General features: G+C 40.6%; 2 long non-coding RNA genes across 2 annotated transcripts in view; one reads left to right on the top strand and one right to left on the bottom strand.

Moving 5' to 3' along the window:
* Positions 1 to 2,164: 2,164 nt before the first annotated feature.
* On the bottom strand, positions 2,165 to 11,328 carry LOC141558167 (uncharacterized). The gene is made up of 3 exons (XR_012486981.1): positions 8,451 to 11,328; positions 7,962 to 8,035; positions 2,165 to 3,919 (listed from the first exon to the last, which is right to left on the bottom strand). It is a non-coding gene; the product is annotated as an uncharacterized LOC141558167 (long non-coding RNA).
* Positions 11,329 to 15,688: 4,360 nt separating this feature from the next.
* LOC141558170 (uncharacterized) overlaps positions 15,689 to 25,000 on the top strand; it is a 9,805-nt gene continuing 493 nt past the window's right edge. The window contains exons 1-3 of the long non-coding RNA XR_012486982.1: positions 15,689 to 15,775; positions 18,314 to 18,512; positions 23,831 to 25,000. The exon at positions 23,831 to 25,000 is cut by the window's right edge and continues 493 nt beyond it. This is a non-coding gene — a long non-coding RNA (uncharacterized LOC141558170). The remainder of the gene's footprint in view (positions 15,776 to 18,313; positions 18,513 to 23,830) is intronic.

Genomic DNA, 25,000 nt, shown 5'->3' with positions numbered 1-25,000 from the left:
GGCAGCACCCACAGGCCATGGCCCAGAGTCACCTAGGGATCACCCAGGAAAAGAGTAGATCGAAAACTAAGGGTCAGTAAGCCGGACTCTCATTCTTGTTCTGATGATGGGACCCTGGGACCTGGGACCCAGTCAGTCCCTTGCTTTAGATCCATCCATGTGTTCCACTGGGAGAGCCAAGCCTTGGATGACAGAAACACTAAGCTCTCTTCTCACATGCTTCAACTCAGTGTGTCTCCCAGTCCAGTCCTCTGGAGAAAGATGGCTGATAGCTTAGCTTGTGGGTTTCCTCAAAGGTGAGAGGGGAAAGTAGAAAGGTGTTCAATATAAATATAATGTAAATCAAGTTTGGGACAAATATTGATTTCACACACACACACACACACACACAGAGCTAAAGAAACCATATTCACAGTGAGCATTAATATAACTCAAAATGGGATTCAGTATTTTAACATAATTATGGTTACTCTCGCCTAGAAAATTTATAATTGAATATAAGGCAGTTTGGGATATTCCTGTCACATTTCACCTTGGTTCTGCACTGTCTAAATAGAGCCCCGCATGGTTCTTCTGGCCAAACTGCCAAGTTTGGGCCCCTTTTTTTTGGGTGAACCCTTCCCCCAAAGTACAAAAATTGCTTCCAAGGAGTCCTCCCCAGGCTCACAGGCAGCTCCAACCAAAAGATCTCTCTCAGGGCTTTCAGAGTTCTCAATCTCTCTGAGATCATCTCTAAACTTGGACAAATCAGTCTCAGAATGCAGACTCATTCTCCAAAAATCAGAAAAAAAATCAACACAAGAGAGACAGCCTGAAGCTGGGGCTCCCGCTTCAGTGGCTGGCAGTGAATGTGCCTTAGATATAGCACTTGCTCATTGCCACATGGAAGCCAGTGTTGTTGTTGTTCACCCTTCAATCTCAAAGAGGAGCAATGACATTGGGAGGGCCATGTCTTGATGTCTTGACTGTCAAGTGAATTGGATTTAAGGGGGGCAGAGTTTTGCAAAGTCATCAGTCCCACTCTTTCCTCTAGACATTGTAATCTACTGGCAAGACATAGGGTCAGCACTCCAGAGAGGCCTGGGGAGACCTACAGGAACTGATGCTGAGGGAAGTGAGAACCAGGGGATCATTGTACATGGCAACAAGACTATACGATGATCTGATGGATGTCGCTCTCTCCACCAATGAGATGATCCAGGACCAGTTCCAATTGTTCAGTGATGAAGAGAACCATCTACACCCAGAGAGAGACTGTGGGAACTGAGTGTGGATCGCGACATAACATTCTCACTCTTTTTGTTGTTGCTTGTTTGCTTGCATCTTCTTCTTCTTCTTCTTCTTCTTCTTCTTCTTCTTCTTCTTCTTCTTCTTCTTCTTCTTCTTCTTCTTCTTCTTCTTCTTCTTCTTCTTCTTCTTCTTCTTCTTCTTTTCTTCTTCTTCTTTTTCTTCTTCTTTTCTTCTTCTTCTTCTTCTTTTCTTCTTCTTTTCTTCTTTTCTTCTTCTTCTTCTTTTCTTCTTCTTCTTCTTCTTCTTTTCTTCTTCTTCTTTTCTTCTTCTTCTTCTTCTTCTTCTTCTGGTTTTATTTGATTTTTCTTGTGTAGCACAATAATTGTCTAAATATATATGCATAAAATAACTGTCTGGACATGTATACATATATTGTATCTAATTTATACTTTAACATATTTAACATGTATTGGTCAACCTACCCTCTGGGGGAAGGGGTGGGGGGAAGGAGGGGGAAAGTTGGAACAAAAGGTTTGGCAATTGTCAATGCTGTAAAATTACCCATGCAAATATTTGGTAAATTAAAAGCTATATAATGAAAAATAAATATGTATGCATATATTGGATTTAACATATATTTCTACCATGTTTAACATTTTTAAAAAAATGACACATGTGGATAGAGCACCAGCCCTGAAGTCAGGAGGACCTGAGTTCAAATTGACCTCAGACACTTCCCAGCTGTGTGATCCTGGGCTTAACCCCAATTGCCTCAGCACCAAAAAACCAAAACTAAAAACAAAAAAACATGAGGTCAGAATGACTGGCAATGGCCTAGTGGAAACCAGGGTAGTAGATGGAGAAAACCACCTTCCTCCTCTTCTATGGGAAGAAATGGCTCAAAATAAACCGCAGTTGGCAGAGAAGAGATCAATCAGTTTGTAAATATTTATTAGGTACCTGCTATGTGCCAGACACTGTGCGAAGTGCTAGGGTTACAAAAAAGAGGTAAAAGACAATCCCTGATCTCAAGGAACTCACAATTTATTGGGGGATGACAACAAGGAAACAAATATTTACAAATAAGCTATACACAGGAAAAATGGAAAATATTTACAAGAAGGAAGGAACTAGAATTAAGAGGAGCAGGAAAAGGCTTCTTGAATGCCAGAAGATAGGATTTTAATTGGAATTTAAAGGAAGCCAGGAAAGCCAGAAGGTAAAAATCAAGGAGCAGAGAAGAGGTTCCAGGGAAGAACCTTGAGAGAGAGCTCCAGTTAGAGTGTGATCTGAAGAAGGATTCAATAAAGGAGACAGAGGAGAAGCACTCAGAGAAGTAGGAGGAGAAGGGGATGCTGGAGGAAGAGGCAGACAGACAGAGATGATGTGGTATAGCTCCTAGGGAGGATGAGCAAGAAACCTAAAGCTACCTGGCCTTGGGGTGCTGTACTTCCACAAACACTGCATCTGTGGGGGATAACAAAGACAATAACGAGGCACTCCCAACTCTACCTCTAAGCCATTAAATTAGCATCTCTGGGACATGAGGCACCTGGTCTCTCTAACTTTGTCCCAGAAATCTCTTCTTGCTCCTGGTTCTCTGCTAACTTCTTTTGGAACTTAAGCTTTAGTTACAATTATATTAAACTTTGCCCCTTGAGTTGGAGATGGGTCTGAGATTGAATTATTTTGAGGCACCTCGTGTTACTGGTATGGAATCCCTCTTTTAGGGGTTCCCCTGACCTCCAACAGAGATAGGAGACAGAGAGAAAGAGTCAGGCAGACAGAGACAGAGATAGAGACAGAGATGGCGAAAAATAGACAGAGAGATGGAGAAAGACATAGAGAAATAGAAATAGAGAGAAATAGAAAGGAGAGAGACAGAGACAGAGAAGAGAAAGACAGAGAGAGGGAGGAAGGGGAAAAAAGGAGAGAGAGAGAAGTGGGGGGAAGGTTTAAAAAACCAGAAGAAGAAAGTATCTAGGAGGAGAGAGTGATTAACAATGGCTCTGAGGGTGCTGTCCTTCCCTTTTAAATATCCACTGAGTCAATAGCTATTCCTGCTCAACAGCCAATAAAGGAACTTCAAGTGCCCAGCCCCTCAAGGCTGCAGCCACAGGCGGCCAGTCAGAAGCAGACAGACCAGTTTTGTGCAAGTTGAACTGACATTTCAATTCTTGAAATACTTAGGAGAAGAAGCAATGATCACTAAGAGTCAGAATGGTTTTAAGAATAAATTTCATTTCCCCCCATTTTTTGAGTTACTAGACTTGTACACCCATAGTTATGTGTGTGTGAATAATACATATTAGCTATAGGCTAGGTTTTTAACAAAGTAGATTAATGAAATTCTTAATGTTATTTATTTGGCCAAGGCACGTGGGATTAAGTGACTTGCCCAGGGTCACACAGCTAGGACGTGTTAAGTGTCTGAGATCACATTTGAACTCAGGTCCTCCTGACTTCAGGGCTGGTGTTTTCCTAATGTTATCTTGTGAAAAATGTAGAAAGACGGGGATCCAGGGTTGCCAAACTAGGGCCCCAAGCTTCACTCTGGGCTACATGATGCTAGAGTTTAGCATAGATGAATGAACAAGTGGGTAAATGGCCAGAGCCAAAGGATAGCCAGTCACATGATGTGCAGGACAGCTTGGAAGGAGGTCAGTCTTGGGCCCTGAGCATCCTAGGCCTGCAGTGAAACAAAAGCCAGAGGGATAGCTCAGATTTTGGATGGCAATATGAGGTTGCAAAATGAAATTGTTGCAAGAAAAAGGTATTTACACACATATATTGTATCTAGGTTATATTGTAACACATGTAAAATGTATGGGATTACCTGCCATGGGGGGAGGGAGTGGAGGGAGGGAGGGGATAATTTGGAAAAATGAATAAAAAAAACAAAAAAAAAAAAAACAGTGGAGCAACTTAAGGAAGGAGTTAAGAAGTTATACTCAAAAATGTCTGGGCTCCATTACATAATGCAGAAATCAGTCTAAAACCAATACAATTTAAAAATTATGTTGAATGATTTTAAAGATATCTCCTAGATTAAGATTTGACAATGAATAAAGAGCTCAAATATGAAAAAAAAATGAAATTGTTGCACTAGAAAGTCAAGTAAAATCTCATGAGATCAAACTTAATAAAAATAAATAAATAAATTTAAAATCAGATGCAAAATAGGATCTCACCTATGAGATTGTTCCCTCAAACCATTCAGATTGCAACTAGAGAAGAAAAAACTATTCATACAATGGGTACAATGGATAGAGCACCAAGCGTGGAGTCAGGAGTTAAAATCTAGCTTCTGATACTAGTTGTATGACTCTGGGTGAGTCACTTAATCTCTCCTCAGTTTCCTCAATTGTAATATGGGCATAATAACGGCATCTACCTTGCAGGGTTGTTAACTAATTATTAACCAATATTTGTAAAGCACTTAGCACAGTGCCTGGCACATAGTAAATGTTATTATTATCATTATTAAAATTTTAGACACCTATGCCAAAAATAGTTATTATTAGTAGTATTTATTTTATATTTTAACATATATTATATTTATTTATTTATTATGGGTATTATTATCAACTTAACATCATTATTCTAAATCCAAGCAGCCTTTCTAGCCTGAAGAGAGAAATGTCCACAATGGCATAATTCTCCTAAGCTCTCAGACATTTCCCAAGCCAAGACAATTTTTATAATTTTATAATTGATTTTTATAAATTTATGAATGATATCATTTAGATAAATTATATATTGTATAATATATAAGCACATATAAATTATATGTATAAACTATAATTTATAACTTTATTTATTTTTTAATAAAATTTATTTTTTAAATTAATTTTTATAATTATAACATTTTTTTTGACAGTAATTTTTTTTTTTTTTACAACATTATCCCTTGTACTCCCTTCTGTTCCGAATTTTTCCCCTCCTTCCCCCCCGCCCCCTCCCCTAGATGGCAGGCATTCCCATACATATTAAATATCTTATAGTATATCCTAGGTACAATATATATGTGCAGAACTGAATGTTGTTGTTGTTGTTGTTGTTGTTGTTGCAAAGGAAGAATTGTATTCGGAAGGTAAAAATAATCTGGGAAGAAAAACAAAAAAAAAATGCTCACAGTTTACACTCATTTCCCAGTGTTCCTTTTCTGGATGTAGCTGATTCTGTCCATCATTGATCAATTGGAATTGGATTAGCTCTTCTCTATGTTGAAGATATCCCCTTCTATTTTTGATAGGAATCTTGAGCAAGAAAAAGATCCTAATATGTCACCGTTTAGAGTTTACACTCAGAAAATAGCCTTCTCAGCTCCTCCCAAGATTCTTCTGAAGTCTTCCCTAGATCAAAATCTTAATCCTTTCTGAAGAGAAAAGAGAATGCTGCCCTTGGGCAGATTGTGTGCGGTCTCTTCTGGGGCTGGAGAGGCCCAGAGCTCAATGAGATAACAATTAAGCTTGGTTTCCACCTTTGATCCCTTTCCTGGGACCTTTCCTTTTGTTCTCTACTACCTTTTATATATTTTCTAAAAGGGGAAAGTCTAGAAAATGATTTAAACTGGAGAAGATCCACTTCCACATGCTTCCAAACAACCTATCCACACTTGCCTGGGCTGTACAGTTTTTTCCTTTTACGTCCCACTCCCAAGGACCCATCCAGTGTGCTGGGTCCAGACTACTTTTTTCCAGACATGAAGAGTATACCCAGGCTGTCCATGGGTCATTCCAGCTCTTGCTCTATGATCTTTACCATGTTACTCAAGTCTTACCTGACCCCACCTCCCTCAGGCTCTTCTTCCCTCCTACAGATGAGCTCCAGGACAGAGTACCAACTCCTCCCAATTCCTTTCTTTATAGAGGGCAGAAATTGGACTCAGCTCATTCCCCTCTGCATTTGCTGCTCTGCCTGGCTTTAACCACATGGACTGAATATCACCTGCTCTCCACTTCCTCTCTTCCAGTCTCCTCTTGTGTCTCCCCCAATTAAATTGTAAGCTCCTTGAGGGTAGAAACTTTATTTTTATTATTTGTATCCTCTGCATCTGGCCTTAATAAATGTTTATTGAATTCGATTCTTTGAAATTCTTGAAATTTGAGCATTGAAGCCTGATCTTGTCCTGGCTCATTTTTTTCTCTACCCCACAGTACCGAGGAAAGTTTTTTTCTTTTTTTAAGTAGTAAGTTTATTTTTAATACACATTACTTTATGAATCATGCTGGGAGAGAAAAATCAGAACAAGAGAGAAAAACCATAGGAGAGATTTTAAAAAAAAGAAAAGAAAAGAAAAGAAAAAAGAAATGATCAAAGCCTGTTCGGTCTCCTTCGATCTTTTTCTGGATGCAGATGGCATTTTCTGTCCAAAATCTATTGGAATTGCTTTGGATCACTGATCATCGTTGATCATCACACAGTCTTTTTTTTTTTTTGCTAAACAAATTCAGTTATTGATTGTGGAATTCTCAGTGGAGATAATTTAAGATGGAAAGTCAGAGAAATGTATTTCAATGCAATTCAACAATCATTTTCTCTGTATTTAAAAAAAATTTTATAATTATAATTTTTTTTTGACAGTATATATGTATGAGTAATTTTTTTTAATAACATTATCCCTTGTATTCATTTTTCCAGATTTTCCCCTCCCTCCCTCTCCTCCCTCCCCTAGATGACAGGCAATCCCATACATTTTAAATGTGCTACAGTATAACCTAGATACAATATATGTGTGTAAATCCCATTTTCTTGTTGCATGTTAAGTATTGGATTCCGAAGGTATAAGTGACCTGGGTAGATAGACAGTAGTGCTAACAATTTACATTCACTTCCCAGTGTTCCTTCTCTGGGTGTAGTTGTTTCTGTCCATCATAATCATCACACAGACTTGCTGTCACTGCGTACAATATATTCCTGTTTGTTTCACTCAGTATCAGTTCATTTAAATCTATCTAGGCCTTTCTAGAATCAACTTCTTCATCATTTTTCAATAGAATAACAATATTCCATTATCTTCATATACCACAACTTATTCAGTCATTCCCCAATTAATGAGCATCTGGTCATTTTCCAATTCTTTGCTACCATAAAAAGAGCTGCTGTAAAGATTTTTGTACATGTGGGTCCTTTTCCCTCCTTTATGATTTCCTTGGGATACAGACCCAGTAATGGCACTGCTGGGTCAAAGGGTATGCACAGCCCTTTGGGCATAGTTCCAGATTGCTCAATAGAATGGTTGGATCATTTCACAACTTCACCAACAATGCTTTAGTGTCTCAGTTTTTCCACATCCTCTCCAACATTTATCATTATCTTTTCCGATCCTCTTAGCCAATCTGAGAGGTGTGAGGTAGTACCTGAGAGTAGTTTTAATTTGCATTCTCTAATCAATAGTGATTTAAAGCATGTTTTGATATAACTATGAATGGCTTTCATTTCATCATCTGAAAATTGTCTGTTCTTATCCTGTTTATCAATTGGGGAATGACTTGTATTCTTATAAATGTAACACAGTTCTTTACATATTTTAGAAATGAGACTTTTATCAGAAATACTCTCTGTAAAGATTTTTTTCCTAGCTTTGTACTTCCCTTTTTTATCTTGTTTCTGTTGATTTTGTTTGTGCAAAAACTTTTAAATTTAATGTAGTCAAAGTTGTTGAGGAAAATTTTTAAAAATCAGCTTATGCATGGGTCATGTCTAGGACCTTCTGGATGACTCCCTACCTTCACTGCTTGATGAAACCGTTGTCACAGGGTGTCCAAATTACTTGCCCCCAAAGGAATTAACAGGATCCCATCTAAAAAAGGATAACCAATGTCCCAAATAATAGATATCAAGTATAAGTCAGCTATTTATTTTCTCTACCACAAAAAGAATGTAAGGACACATTGTGTACATTAATTCACACTTAAATTACAAACTGCAAGCCATCACCTACATTTTCCTGGTATGAGAAGAGGTAAAGACCTCAGGAAACTTCCCAGACAGTAAATATGGATAACACGCATAAACAAGAGTTCTTTGGAGGGTCCTCAGTATCTTTTAAGAGTGTAAAAGGATCCTGACACTTACAAGTTGAGATTGCCACTATAGCAAGACCCACCATTCCCCCACAGCAGTTCCTAGAGTGGAATTCACCCCTGCTTCCAAAGAATATTATTTTTAGATAAGTAAAAGTATTTCATTCACCAGTCATTTTCCAAGTGCTGTACCTGGTAAGGACTCCCAGGACATCCTGATATCAGTGCACTCCCGATCGTAAAGCACCCAAAGCATAAAAGAGATTCTTGGCAGACCATGGTGGACATAAGCATCTCTCTAGTAGGCTAGTATCCAGAGAGGGTGTCCCGAAACTCTTTAAGCTATAGTTCAAAATAGCATGAAGACTTTTGGGACAGCCTGTCTATCAAGTATAGGACAGCTCTTTAGTTTCCCTGCCACAAACGAAATGGGTGAAACACAGATGACTCACAATTATGTGTAATGATGTGTAATTGCCAAGGATGACTTGCTCTCATGAAGAGGAGTCAATGACTGGGCCAGGAATCTGGGTCATCTTGTGAACAAGCAAGGGGCTCATTGTGGTAGAGGAACAGTAGAAAGTACCAAAATACAACAATTTAGATTCCAATCCTGCCTCTCTTTTCTTTTTGCATGACTCGAGGCAAGTAATTTGGACTCCTTGGGACAACATTCATCAAGCCTGGAAGGTAGAGAGTCACCAGAATGAATTCACAGGCCCCAACCATTTTCAGGTCAAAGGGCAGAGCTTTTTTATTTTGTCACAAGACAGACCTAAAGAACTCACAATCAATAAGGGGGAAGGGGGAATCTTTTATGGGAAAGGTGCTAATTGTGTGCATCAGTAAATCAACTTGGTGTTTCTATAGGATGTAGGATAGCCTATGGCTTAACCTCCGGATTGTACAAGAGTGGGCATCCGACCAGGATAGCTCTATCTGTACAAGATAATTCCACAGGGTCAGCTTGCTCCTCACTGGGCTTACTCAGATACTGAGATACCTGGGAAATGATCTTTTGCTAAAGCTAATTCTCCTCATCACCTGGGCCTCAGTTTCCTTATCTGTAAAAGGAGGTGGTTGGACTAAAAGATTTCTCAGGTTCTTTTTAACTCTTGCTTTATGATTCCATGATTTCTACCAATCCTCAGTTTCCTTCTCTGTAAAATGAGGATATGGAACTAGATTATCTTTAAAATCTCTTCTAACTCTAGATCTAAACTTAAATCTAATTTTTGCTTAGTCTTTGACTCCTCTTCAGGAGAGGGAGAGCACATTGGAAAGGTGCCGGAGCCCATGAACCATCTGTGTTTCACCCCTTTTTTTGGGTGGCAGGGAAAATAATTAGCTGTCCTACACTGGATAGATGTCCCCAAAGTTTTCATGTATTCTCTGCTCTAGCTTAAAGTGCTTTTTACACTATACTGTTATTAGACCCATTCCACAGATGAGAAAACTGAGTGTCAGGGAGGATTTGAACCCTGTTCTTCCAGAGTCCAAACTCAGCACTCTGGGTACTTATAGAGAAAACAGAAGGGGTACACATCCACATGGCAGAAAGAACACTCACAAGGTCACAGCCCTAATTTTTTTTTTAACTGTTTATCCCCCTAGTTCTCAGGGAAAGCCCTGAATTGGAAGCTCTGAAAGGATCCTGGGGAGAGTGAGGAGTGAGGGCCGGGCCCTGAATCTTGTTCCACTCATGGAATTGGAATCTCAAGGGCCCCACGCCAGGATTCTATTTCCAAACTTTTGCTGTGAGTCCTCTAGAAGTAAAGGAAATGGAGAGAGTGCTGGGGTTAATCCCGCCTCTGACACTTGCTACCTATGCGACCCTGGACCCCTAATTTCTCTGCTCCTCAGTTTCTTTCTCTACAAAATGGAGGGGGTTGGGCTGGATGCCCTCTAAAGTCCTTTCCGGATTTAAATCCGTGATCCTAAATTGAACTTTGAGACTCATTTCAATTAAGCCACAAACATTTATTGGGCACTCAGTATGTGCCGGGAATTTTGCTAGATGCTGGAGATAGGACCAAAACACTCAAGGCTGGGAGGGACCTCAGGCCAGCTTGTCCAACACCCTCGTGGAAAGCATCTAAAAATAAGAGTCCATCACACTCTTTTGGGTGCCAGGTGAGTATGATTCCGAAGGGGCTCCGAGTCCAAGCCCGTTATGCGAAAACTAAATTAAGTGTCTGTGGGTCCCAGACTTAGATTGAGCCTTAGACACCTCCTAGTCCAACCCTCGGTTTTACAGATGAAGAAACTGAGTCAGGCAGACTTTAAGGGACTTGCCCAGGGTTACACAGCCAGTGTCTGAGTCTGAATTCGAACTCAGGTCTTTCCTGGTGCTAAATCCATCTACTCCTAGCTGCTTAAAAGGACGCAGTTAATCTCCCTCAGACAGGGCTGGAGAGCCAACTTTTGCTTTCTTTCGGGATGGATTTTGCAAGTGGCCGAAGGCTGGTGTATGAGCAAATCCTGGGGATTTTGAAAGCTGTTCCCAGCAAGAGACAGCGGATGGGGGGGGGGGAAGAAGAGGGAGGATGAGTATTTCTGGGGTTGGAGTTGCATCATTTCCTGGACTTCTCACCGCGTGCTCAGATACTAAGAAATCTCCCGGCCTCACCCCCAGCCAGAGCAGATCCCGAGGGTGTGGAGGCGGGCGGGCCGCCAAGAGCTCGGCCCGGAGAGTCCCGGCGCTGTCCCGCAGCTCGCTCCCGCCCGGGCTCGGAACTCGGCGCTGTCCCGCAGCTCGCTCCGCGCTCGGGCCCCCCGGGGCTTGTAGGTTTCTTCTGGGCGCTTGACCAAAGTACATTTCAGCCTGTCAGTTTCAGCGGAGGGAGGGGAGGCGCCCAGGGCCGGCTTTCCAGCGGACGCTTCCCCTTTGCTCCAGGCCTTGCGGGCCCCTTTCATCAGCCTCGGGGGGGTGGGGATTTGGCAGGACTGTGTTTCTTTCCATCGTGTGGCATCTGGGAGGCCTCCGGGGTTGCAAAAGCAACGGGGCTGACTTTTGTCCTTGTCAACAGGCCCCTCTTCCCCTTCCCTCGCTCTCCTCCACTCCGGCTCAGGTGTCAGGCTCGTTCCCCACCCCCACCCGGATGAGCGGGAGCTGGGGCTTTAACTCCCTCCCCGCCAGTCCCCCCTTTCCCAGTCCGCTCCCACCGCCCCCAGAGCCCGCCCCCGGTCTGTTTCTGTCTGCCTAACCCCCTTGTAGAAGTTTCTGCAAACAGACCCCCGGGGTTCCCCGCAGATCTGGACGCTGGGCCCTCTTCAGTTAAGTCTGGAACCGAGGGGAGAGGGGCCTGCAGCCAGACGACCCCCCCCCCCTATTGTTCTTCCCCAACATCCTGCACTGGCTTCCATCCAAATGGCCACCTGGGAATGGAAACCGGGCCTGGGTGAATGAACGATGAGGGAAAGAATGCTGCGGGCAGAATCCTCTGCAAGGGGAGGATCTGCTGTCACCCGCTCCGTCCCTCTGTTCCTGACCCAGGAAAGCACACCAGAACTCGCTCTCCGGCAGGACCGGGGCGGTTCCGGCTTTTTCTTTGTGTCCTCGGAGCCTTTCCCGAGGCCCGACGTGTGGTCCGAGTCCGGCCCGGCACTCGTCAGCGGGGGGGAGCATCTGCGAGCTTCAGGTTTCTCATCTAAGTGATGGTGTTTACACTCACAGAGTCTGCAGAAGTGTTATGGGAAAGAGCTTTGCAGCTCTCCCTGCTGCAGAAATGGGAGTGAGTGATTTTATTGGTAGGGCCTCTCATATCCTTCTTTTAAAAATTTCTAAAACACATTTTAGTGAGAGCTTTTCTTTAATATGTCTGACATTTCCCAATGTATCCCGGCCTCTGTCTTCCATTCAGTTATAATAAAGAATATAATAATATATAATTTAAAATAAAGAATAAATATATATTATAAATAATATAATTTATAATAAAGAACAAAAATATTTCCAATAAAGAATAAAAAATAACAACAACCACCAAAAAACCAAACCACAATTCAGTAAAACTAACCAGGATGTTCTCAAAAAGTCTGGCATGACATTAATGATCCACATCGATAGTCCCCCCACCTGGGGAAATGTCTTCTCCTGAATCTTCTCAGGCATCCAGCTTGGTCATTGTCACTTCATGGCATCATAACATGGCAACAACAGGAGGTGTCTTGCTTTTATACTATCTCATTTACTTTGTTGTGATCATTATGTGCATTGTTTTTGTTTCTGCTTAATTCATTCTGTATCCATTCATAAACATCTCCTCTTGCTTCTAATTCCCCATTTTCTATTTATTCTATTATATATATGTACCAGTCATGAAGCCTTTATTAAGTGTATCCATTCTGTATCCATTCATAAATATCTCCTCCTGTTTCTAATTCCCCATTTTATTATAAAGATTATATATATATATATATACATATATATATATAACATATATATACCAATCAGTCATAAAGCCTTTATTAAGTGTATACCACAGGAAAGACATAGTAGGGGCACATGGGGCAGCTAGGAGGTGCATAGTGCACAGTGCACTGGGCCTAGAGTCAGGAAGTCTTATTTTCCTGAGTTCAAATCCAGTCTCAGAAACTTAATACCTGTATGACCCTTGACAAGTCACCTAAGTTTCCTCATTGGTAAAATGAGTTGGAGAAGGAAATGGCAAACCATTCCAGTAGCTTTGCCAAGAAAACACCAAATGAGGTCACAAAAAGTCACACATGACTGTGATAAACAAATAACAACAAATGAGGACAAGCATTGTATTACAAATCAAAAGGAATGATAGATTTGGAGTGGAAAATGTCAACCACATCCAGAGAGAGAGCTATGGAGACTGATTGTGGAGCTAAGCTTGGTATTTTCACTTTTCTGTTTGTTTGTTATATTTTTTTCTTTCTTGTGTCTGTTTTTCTTTTGGTCCGATTTTTCTCACACAACATGACAAATATGGAAATACGTTGAAAAGGATTGCACACATTTAACCTGTAACATATTGCTTGCTTTCTCAAGGAGGGGTGAATTAAGGGGAAGGGAGAAAGTAAGGGAGGGAGGAAGGGAGACAGATTTAGAACACAAAGTTTTACAAAAATGAGTGTTGAAAACTTTACATATATTTAGAAAAATAAAATACTATTAAGAAAAGAAAAAAAAATCTAGAGGGGAATATAAATAAAGGAAAAAGACAATCCCTACCCTCAAAGAATCTCCATTCTAATGGAGGGAGGGGAAGAAATGCAATATGTACATAGAAAATTAAACACAAATTTATGTAAAGTAAATTGGGGAGAGAAAGCACTAGTAAGTTGGGGAGAGGCCAGGAGAGGCATCCCATGCTAGGTGGTCCATGAGCTGAGCTCACAGGGGTCTAGAGGGTAGAGAGAGCCAAAAAGGAGAAATTTCAGGCAGGGGAGAAAAGTCTTTGCAAAGGTAGGGAGATAGGAGATGAAATGTCTAGGGAATAGCAAGCAGGCTTCTCTGAACTATGTGGCAATAGATAGATGCTCAGTTTGATAAGATGTTTGTACCCTCATTGAGATACTTGAAGAATTCAGTGACTGTGGGATCTCAGAGATAAGGTTACTCCACCAAAGAACAGTCTATCCCTGTCTGCAAACTTGCTCAATTCTTGTCCAAGTCTTCCCTTAGGTCTTTCCACCCCACAAGCTTTTGTCTCTTAGCTGCTGCCATTCAGCCATTTCAGTCACATATGATTCTTCGTGGATCCATTTGGTTTTTTGTTTTTGTTTTTGGCAAAGATACTGGAGTGGTTTTTGCCATTTTCTTCTCCAGCACATTTTACTGATGAAGAAACAAGCACAGTGAAGTGACCTGCCCAAGGTCACACAGCTAATAAGTAGCTGAATTGTTCCTTGTCTTCCATTGGTATCAAGTGTCAAGAGTACTTGAATACCAATGCAAGACAGGACAGTTCATCAGTTATACTTTGCTTTTGCTACAAATAGGGACCCAGAATGGCACATTAGAAAGAACACTGATTTTGGAGTCCAATCCCAATTTGAACCTGAGTTCAAATCCCACCTTTAATGGCTACAATTTGATGAACTTGGGAAGACTCCTTGGTCTTAATTTTCCCCATCTATAAAATGAGGTGGTGGACTAAGTGACATTTAAGGTCTGTTTCAGTTCTAAACCTATCATCCCATAGGGCAATTCTCAAGACACAAAGCAGAATTCTAGATAGTGTTCCAGGTGTGATGGGTCATTCTGGCAGTCCCCGTGACATCAAAATGTCAATTAATTAATCGATTGACTAGTTGGCCTTGGTCACCATCACACAATGATCTATACTTAGGTGACTGGCATAATCCCAGCAGAAGACAACCAGCATTTGACATTTATACAAACTTGGAACTTGCAGATGATTCCAAGGAGAGTTCACATGACATCATCATTTGGAGCAAGAGACTCCGTGGAAGCTGTGGTTCATTTAACAAAGATTTGGGGGGTTGGCAGGTGTGGGGGGAAGTCCCTGGAACGTAAGGTCTTGGAGAAAAGGGATTATTACTGTCTTTTTATCTCCAGTATCTGGAATGGTGCCTGGAATACAACAGAATAGGTGCTTAATAAATGCTAGTTGCTTGATAGAGTGCCAGGGAGAAGCAGTGCTGGATCTAGCCTCAGAAGACCAGGATTTAAATCTCTGCCCTGATCCTTACCAGCAGTGACATTTGGGGAAAATCTCATCATGTTGCTGGGTCTCTGTCTACCCATATGTAATATGACTGTAAGCCCTTTGATGGCAAGAACTATTTAGGGTTTTTTTTTTTTTCTTTCTCATTATCTAGCACATTATATACCCCTGGTATATAGTTGGTGCTTAATAAACATTGGTTGGTTGTTTATTGATTGATGAGAGGGTTGGAAGAGCCCTGGCTTTGGAGGTAGAGGATGTGAGGATTTGGCCACTTACAACTAGTATGACCTGGGACAAGTCACTCCACACATTTGTGCCTCAGTTTCCTCATCTGTAAAGTACAGCGGTTGCACTAGATGGCCTCTGAGGCCCCTTCCAGCTTTAAACTTAGTATCCTCTGGCCCCTGTGAGGTGATGACTAAAATGTGATCCTGGTTGTTTATTCAACACGAGTTTATGCCATATGGAAACAAACCACATATGAGATCGACACTATTTGTTATGTCTTCTCTGGACCTGTGGTGGACTTTGGCTGTAGTTTTGTAGCTGTGATTTCATTGGTCCAAATAAATTCCAATTGTTATGTCTTCTCTGGACCTGTGGTGGACTTTGGCTGTAGTTTTGTAGCTGTGATTTCATTGGTCCAAATAAATTCCAATTGTTATGTCTTCTCTGGGCCTGTGGTGGACTTTGGCTGTAGTTTTGTAGCTGTGATTTCATTGGTCCAAATAAATTCCAATAAAGGCAATCTTTACCCCCCCAAAACAGCAAATGGTCAGCACCTAAAAGTCTTAGAGCATTGTCTGGGAGAACTGAGAAGACGTCCGAGGTTATGTGGTCGACATGTTTGAGGTAGCATTCTAAGCATCATCCTCCATAGCATCTCATATTCCCTCCTATGTTAGAATTAGAGAACTTGTTGAATAACTGGGGAAATGGACAACGAGGACACATCTTTCTTAAGGACTTTACAAAAGGAGCCGAAAATGAGGAAGCACCTGTTGGTCCCATGTGTTCTATACACACGTGCTTCTGTACTCTAAGTTTCAACCCACGGCCTCCTTAGGTAATTTGATTGTGCAATGGGAAAGTGTGGTGCTGGGTGGGTGGGTAAGTGTTTTGTGAATATTGATCTTGCTGTACTTTCTCAGCAAATCCGTTTCTAAAAGATAATAGAATTCTGCTGGTTAATAAATAATGAAGAGCACACCAGATGGGGGCTTTGGAACAATAGTTCTATAAACCCCAGTCTCCCAGGGTGACTGATGAGAAGAGCTAATCAAGTCATCCTTTGGGGGCCTGGCCTGCAAAGCAGAAGAAATACAGAGATAGTGCTTATATCCTTTAAGGGCCTGTTGTACATTTCCCAAAACATTCATCTTGCTTTGAGGCCTTTAATTGCTTCCCTCTTCCTCACTACTTCCTATGTCAATTAATCAATCAGTAAGCATTTAATAAGTATCTGGTATATGCCAGGAGTTCTAGATTCTGAGGAGAGACTAAAATTATATTTAACCAGAGAGGCAAAATAAGTTAAAATCAGAGTTTTAGAGCTGGAAGGGGCCAGCTCCTTCATTTTATAGTAGAGGAAATTGGGGTTCAGGGGTCTTGCCCAAGATCGAGCAATCAGTAAGTAGCAGGAGCAGAATTTTCGTACTCATGTTCTTTGACAACTTGGAACCCATCAGTCTTTCCACTCCACCAAACTGCCATGAGGTATACCAGGAGTTTTCTATGCTGTTGAACTCACAGGCACTCTACAATCAAGCTCCAAATTTCCCTTTCAAACTCATTTTCAAATTATTCCTTTTTAAGCATTCTAAATCCCAGCCAGATAAGACTTTCAGCACTGAGACAGTTGGTTAGTAGAGATAGAGTATTGGACATGGGGTCAGAAAGACCTGAGTTCAAATTCAGCCTCGTACATTTATTCTAGGTGTAACCATGGGCAAATTACTTCTTGGCTTGGCCTCAGTTTCCTAAACTGTAAAATAGAGATAATTATACACCTACCTTGCAGGACTATTATGAGGATCAAGTGAGAATGTTTGTTATTTAAAACTTTTTTTCAATAGTATTTTATTTTTCTAAATACATGCAAAGATAGTTTTCAACATTCACCTTTGCAAAACTTTGTGTTCCAAACTTTTCTCCCTCTCCTTCACCATCTCCCCTTCCCAAGAGAGCAAGCAATCTGATATAGGTTAAATATGTACAATTCTTCTAAACATATTGCCATATTCATCATGATGTGCAAGAAAAATCAGATCAAAAGGGGAAAAAAACATAAGAAAGAAAAGAAAAAAAAAAAGAGCAAACAATAACAACAAAAGGTGAAAATATTATGCTTTTTTTTTTTTTTTTTTTTTTTTTTCCCCGCTGAGGCAATTGGGGTTAAGTGACTTGTCCAGGGACACACATCTAGGAAGAGTTAAGTGTCTTGAGACCAAATTTGAACTCAGGACTTCATGACTTCAGGGCTGGTGCTCTATCTCCTGCACTATCTAGCAGCCCTGAAAATTTTATGCTTTGCTCTACATTCAGTCTCTATAGTTCTCTCTCTGGAGGTGGATGGCTCTTTCCATCACAAGTCTATTGGAATTGCCTTGAATCACCTCATTATTGAAAAGAGTCAAGTCAAATGAGAATATTTAAAGAGTGTTTAGGGCAGTTCCTAGTCCATACTAGGTGCTATGTTAAATCTTCTTCTCTTCCCCCTTTTCTTAAGGTACTTCCCCCCCTCATCTCTGCCTTTTAGAATCTTTCCTCTTTCCTTCATTACCTTTTTTTGAGTCTGGCTCTTCCCACTTTACCCACACTAGAAATACAACAGCTACTCGTGGGCCTGACCCCGTTGACAATGATAGCACACAAGCTTTGACCTCCTTCATTTATATAGTGGGACTCCCCGCCTCCCATTCCCAGGGGATGGCTGTATTTATGTCCGCCTTGGTATGGATACATTGTGGGCTTTAGCCTTACAATCCTTCAGAACATTGGAATTCGGGCGATTGATCATCCACAGCCTCCCCTAGTGACAGAAATTATGAGCATATCCCACCAAACTTGCCCCTTTGAGGCTCAGCTCCAGGACCACTTCCTCTGTGAAGCCTTCCTTGATCCTTCCACCCTGAGTCATCTTTCTGCCTCCCATTCTCCTTAAGGACTTTTTCTCCTTCTCTCCTTTGGTTCTGTCATTTTCTAGTCTCCCTTAGACTTTTCTACGGATTATTGCCTATCATTAGAATAAAGTATAAAATCTTTGGGGATAAGTAAGTGCATTGCTTTCATATTTATATTCTCATAAGGAGTACTATGGCAAGCTACCTAATTTCTCTGAGTCTCAATTTCTTCCTCTGTAAAATAAGACGTTCTTTGTGTTCTTTCCAGTTCTAGCTCTAGGATCTTAAGGTCCAATATAACCAACCGGGAACTTTGAAGAACAGGATCAAAGATGTCATCAAGGAAATGTATGATGGGAAGAGAAGATGGGCTGGCTGTGTGGCAAAGAAGAAAGAGAAAAAGAGAATCAGACTCAATCATTCTTCCTTCAAGAGAATTCAAGGAAGGCCTCCCATTGGCACCTCAGGTGAACCCCGGTGAATTTAGAAGAGATTAGGAACAAGAGTCACACAGGATGGGTGGGCAAGGATGGTAGTGATCTGCACCGAGCCCACGAGGTCACGGACCTATTAAAATATTTAAGTACGTCTCAGCACTTTGCATAGTCCTTGCACGCAGGAAGTGTTTAATAAATGTTTGTTGAATGAACCAACATTTATTAATATCTGCCTCCCAATCCTACTATAGTAGATAGAGCCCCAGGCTTATTAAAGTCAGGAAGACTCATCTTCCTGAGTTTAAATCTGATTTTTACCAGCTGCATGACCCTGGGCAAGTCACTTTATCCTATTTGTCTCAGTTTCTTTATCTGTAAAATGAGCTCAAGAAAAAAATGGCAAAACACCACAGCCTCTTTGCCAAGAACTCCCCTTCCCCCCCAAAAAAAAGGGGGCCCAGGCAGAGTTGGACATTACTGAGAAACAGCTGAACAATCTCAGCCTCCAAATCCAAGGCTATCCATTTCAGCCCTAGCCTTATTACACAAAAGGCTTGCTCTGGGTATGTTGCCATGGAAACCCAGCATGCTGGCGCTGGGAGGCCCTTCATCTGTAAAGATAGGTAATAAAAGCATCCTCTGCAGACAGCCCCCTCAGTGTGCGGGGACAATGTGTGCAGTGACATTTAGGACACCCAGTGCTTGGAACCTATTACTGATTCATATAAAGAGCCGGGGTGTCCTTGGGGAAAGAACAGCAGAGCCAGCAAACTATAGAGTCTGGAAGCAGGAATGCAATTACAGCAACCTTGGGGTACCATGGGAAATTCCCCTCCTGATGGTTTGCATCTGACTATTCATTATTGGGAGGGTGTTAAGGGACCTGTAACTATAGCCACAACCTTTACAATAAATTAATATCCTAAATGGTCCCAAGCTGAATCCTTTCTGAAGATATTATGCTTTGCACAGTCAATAAATGCTGGCTAATTGCAGGATTTCAGAGTAGGGAAGACCTTAGGGGCTATCTAGTTTAACCTATATCTGAGCAGGAGTTCCCTTTCACAGCCTCCCTGACCAGTGCTTAGCCAGCTTCTGTTTAAAGCCCACTGTGAGTGGGGAAACAAAAAAGCATTTTTAAGGCCTTATTATGTGCCAGGCAAACAACAGGGTACCCAAAATGGAGTCTCTTTCTTTAAGGACCTACACAGAGGAGAGTGGTGTCTAGGGAGGGTATTTTGAGTTGAAGGTCACAGAAATGGAGGGTCAGAGTCACAGGAAAATTGACTGATGTATTTTTTCTGTGTTGCTTGGTCCGCTGTTTCCTGAGCTAGTGGTGGAAAATGTGAATGTGGAAGGGGGGGAGTGTGTTACATTCATTGTGGCATAGTAGGAAAGTGGCCAGAGTTCAGGAGTTAGGGCTGGGGATCCCACAGAATCCCAGAATCATCTTTTTTTTTCTTTTTCTTTTTTTTTAAATTGCACCAAGGATCAACTTTGATAGACTCAACTCTAAGAATTCCAAAAGACTCATGATGGAAAATGCCATCTACATTCAGAGAAAGAACTATGGAGTCTGAATGTAGATTAAAACATACTACTTTCACTTTTTCCTCTTTTTCATAGTTTTCCCCTTTTGTTTTGATTCTCCTTTCTCAATTTGATTAATGTGCTAATATGTTTAATATGATTGTATGTGTAGAAGCTATATCAGATTGCTTGCCATCTTGGAAAGGGGGGATTGGAGAGAGGAAGAAAAAATGGAAAGTTAAATATTATAAAAGCAAATGTTGAATACTAATGATTTTTAAAATATTATTGAATTTTTAAAAATTTAATTTAAATTTATATATATAAATATAATATAAATTAATTTTTAAATTTTTAAAAAATTAAAAAAATCACAGCTTCTGAAGGAATTTATGGCCAAAAGAAGAACTAGAACACATTATAATGCAAAATGGATATTTTTTGATTATATTTAATTAAAAGGTCTCATGCAAACAAAATCAATGCAGCCAAAATTAGAAGGAAAACAGAAAACTGGGGGAAAATTTTACATCCAAGAGTTCTGATAAAGGTCTCGTTTCTAAAACATGTAGAGATTTTTTTCCCTAAAAATTTATAATTTATAAGAATACAAGCTATTCTCCAATTGATAAGTGGCCAAAAGATATGAACAATTCACAGGCAAAGAAATTAAAGCCATTTTTAATCATATGAAAAAAATGCTCTAAATCCCTACTGATTAGAGAAATGCAAATTAAGAAAATTTTGAGATATCACTACAGAATGGCTAAGATGACAAATGTTGGAGTGGATATGGGAAAACTGGGACACTAACACATCATTGGTGGAATTGGGAATTGTTCTAGAAAATGATTTGGAACTATGCCCAAAAGGCTATCAAACTGTGCATATCCTTTGATTCAGTAGTCTCTACCAGATCTATATCCCAAAGAGATCATAAAAAAAGGGAAAAGAACCTACAAGTGCAACAATGTTTGTAGCAGTCCTTTTTGTAGTGGCAAGCAACGGATGCTCATCAGTTGGGGAATGACTGAATAAACGATGGTATAAGAATGGAATAGTTTGTATATAATTAATGGATTATTATTGTTCTGTAAGAAATGACCAGCTGGATGGTTTCAAAAAGGGCTGGAGAGACTTACATGAATTGATACTAAGTGAAGTGAGTAAAAACAAGAGAATATTGTTCACAGCAACAACAAGATTGTGTGATGATCAACTATGATGGATTTGACTATTTTCGACAATGAGGTGATTCAAGGCAATTCCAGTAGTCTTGTGATGGAAAGTGCCATTTGCATGTAGAGAGAGAACTATGGAGACTGAATGTGGATCAAAGCATAATATTTTTTGTTGTTGTTATTTGCTTGTTTTGTTTTTTTTCCCCTTTCTATGTTTTTCCCTTTTGATCTGATTTTTCTTGTGCAGCATGATAAATATGGAATATTTTAAGGAGAATCACATGTTCAATATATATTGGATTGCTTGCTATCTAGGGGAGAGAGAAAAATTTGGAACACAAGGTTTTACAAAGATAAATGTTGAAAACTATCTTTACACATGTTTGGAAAAAAAATGCTAGGGTTTTTTTTTGTTTTGTTTTGTTTTGTTTTGTTTTGTTTTTAAATCACACCTACAAGAAACCTCTCCTAATTACCCTTCATGCTAATTAGTGTCTTTCTTCTGCTAATTATTTCCAATTTAGCTTGTTGGTATCTTGCTTGTACATAGTTGTTTCATTAGACTGCAAGCTTTGGGGGCAGGGCTATTTTTATATCCTCCATGCCAAACACAGTGCCTGGTACATTCATTGTTTAAATTGTTTGCTGATGTCTGACTCTTCATGACTTCATATAGGATTTTCTTGGCAGAGATACTGGAGAGGTTGGCTATTTTCTTCTAGAGCTCTTTTTTTTTTCTTTTCTTTTTTTTTTTTAATTATAGTTTTTGTTTACCAGATATATGCACGGGTAATTTTCCAGCATTGACAATTGCTAAACCTTTTTTCCAATTTTTCCCCTCCTTCCCTCCACCTCCCAGATGGCAGGTTGACCAATACATGTTAAATGTGTTAAAGTATAAATTAAATACAATATATGTATACATGTCCAAACAGTTATTTTGTTGTACAAAAAGAATCGGACTTTGAAACAGTGTACAATTAGCCTGTGAAGGAAATCCAAAATGCAGGTGGACAAAATTAGAGGGATTGGGAATTCTAAGTAGTAGTTCATAGTCGTCTCCCAGAGTTCTTTGGTTCAGTTCATTACTGCTCTATTGGAACTGATTTGGTTCATCTCATTGTTGGAGAGGGCCTCGTCCATCAGAACTGATCATCATATAGTATTGTTGTTCAAATATATAATGATCTCCTGGTCCTGCTCCTTTCACTCAATTATTAAATATGAATAACAAATAATCAAGCACTGGATTAGAAACCTTTTTTTCCGCCTAGTTTTGAACTGAGGACTTTTCATGTACTAGGTAAATGTGATAACCACTGCACTCCAGAAATCCACCTTGAATGGGAGGGCATTAATGGCTGAGGGCTTCAAGGAAGGCTTCCTGTGGAAGATGGTTCTGAGCATCTCAAACAAGGAGAGGAGCTCTCTGGAGCAATCATAAGGGGGGAGGATGCAAAGAAACAGACATGGAAGAGAGGGTGTCTTGTGTGAGGGGCAGAGAGAAGGACTCAGAGAGTGCAAGAGTGGGTCTGGAAAGACAGACTGGAGCCAAAGCTTTAAAAGCTAAGCAGAAGAATTTATTTTTTTATGCTAGAAGCAGTAAGAAGCCACTGCAATTGATTGCATAGGAGAGTCACAACATCCACTCTGTACGTAAGTAAAATGACATTCACGACAGTGTGTAGGCTGGACTACAGCCCAGAGAGACATGAGTTTGGGAGCAATTAAGATGCTGTTGAAATAATCTAGCCACAAGCTAATGATGCATCAGAACCAAGGCGGGAGCTTATTGGAGAGTGGGTGTTGGAGTGCGTTATGAAAGCTGTCACAGAGGTAGAAAGAACAAGATTTGCAAGTGACTGTGGGATGAGGAAAAGTGAGGAATCAAGAATAATCGTGAGGCGACAAATGGGGGGTTCTGTGAGGAAGGGGGGTGATGGATAACAATGAAGAAATTTGAAAGAAGGGACGGTTGGAGATAATGGAGTCACCTTGAGACAGGTTGCATTTAAGATGTTTCCAAGACATCCATCAGAATCGCCAACACATGACTGGTAATTCAGGACTGAAGTTCAGGTGAGAGATCGGGATCTACAACACATTACAACAGAAGAGAACAGCACACACCCCACAAACACAAATCTGGGAGTCACTTGCATAGAGGTGACAGGTAAAGCTGGGATTGTTGGGGAGGTTACTCAGAAAAAGTAAACAGAGAGAAGAGCCTTGGGGAACACCCACAGTTCTAGCAAGTGATATGACAGTGAAACAGCAAATTAGTCTGGGAAAGTATGGTCACACAAGAGAACTAGGAGAGGGCGGTGAGTAACCAGAATGAGGGACTGCTCAGCAGCGGCAAATGCAGAAGATGAATTGATGAATTGAAATCTTGGGGCAGACTGCGAGCTCCATGATTGAAGGACTTTCCCATGCTAAGAGTTACAAGCTAATAGGATTTCCCAGTTAGTTTTCCAACAGCAGATAAATAGAGAAGAAGGGGGCTTGAAAAGAGACCAGCAGAGAGAGCAAAACAGATTAGAACTGAGAAAGACCCTTATATCCAGGGGAGATAAATGTCTTGCCCACGTTTGAGCCTAATACATCTTCTGACTCCTGGTCCAATGCTCTTTTCAGGATACCGACACACCATTAGCCATTAAAGTCCCTTCCTCCAGATCGAACGATCCATCAGCCTGGGGACAACGTTGCTGTGCTTGTTGGGAGCTCCCGGAGAGGGGAGTCAGTGACAGCTGAGGAAACAAAGAGTGAGGAAGGCCCTGTACCTTCCCTCTCCTGCATGAGCAACTCCATTTAGGCTCAATTTCAGTGTCAAATGAAGTCATCCCCCCAAGCAGGATTTCTGGCCTCCCCTAGTCCCTCAATGATGCAGCCACAGAATGGAGCATGCTTTGCTCTGTTCTACTGAAGCCGATGGCAGGTTTGTAGACCTCTGTCCAGCCTCCAAGCCTAGCCGGTAGCAGACTGAACTAGTGCCCTCCATTTTGGCTGTTTCCTATGCTACATATGTACATTCACACCTATAATACCCATTTCCTACTGATTTCTGTAAACATAGATATATACATATGTGACATGTCCACAGAAAGCATAGATTTATGTGTTATCTATGTATATCATGAGCATATGGAATAATATATACTGATAGGAAATCAGGATGGGTAATACATATCATAAATATTCATATATGTGAATATGTGTATAGATAGATAAATATAAAAATAAATGCAGCCGTATATCTGTGTATCGACAGAAAATTTTTTATATGCTAAGTTCATTTTGTTGAGAGGAGAAATGCTATATTAAAAATGTAGCCTAGTAAAGGGTTGGGCTTAGAGTCCAGAAGCCTCGACTTCAAACCCAGTCCCAAACAATTATGAGCTGTGGGACTCTGGGAAAGTCACTTAAAAAAAAACCCAAGTCTCTTTTTTGCCTCAGTTTCCTCATCTGTAAAATGGAGATAATAATAGTATCTGTCTCACAGAGTTCTGCCTGACACAGAGTAAGTGCTATATAAACGTGAGCATTGTTCTTAACAATTAATCTCTTTTTTTTTGTCATAGTTTGTAATGACAATAAATTTGCCCCAGAAGAACTGGAAACAAAGTAGATACATATCAACTCGAGAGGGACTAAATAAATGGTGACGTGGGAAGGTCATGGAATATTTATTACTCTGATATGTTGTTCAGTTTTGTCTGGTTCTTCATGACAACTTTAGGGTTCTCTTGGCAGAGGTACTGAGGTAGTTTGCCACTTCCTTCTTCAGCTTATCTCACACATGAG

The sequence above is a fragment of the Sminthopsis crassicaudata genome, chromosome 1 (genome assembly GCF_048593235.1).
Source record: "Sminthopsis crassicaudata isolate SCR6 chromosome 1, ASM4859323v1, whole genome shotgun sequence".
NCBI lineage: Eukaryota > Metazoa > Chordata > Mammalia > Dasyuromorphia > Dasyuridae > Sminthopsis > Sminthopsis crassicaudata.
Note: the sequence above shows the minus strand (reverse complement) of the source record. Positions and strands in the feature narration are given on the sequence as shown.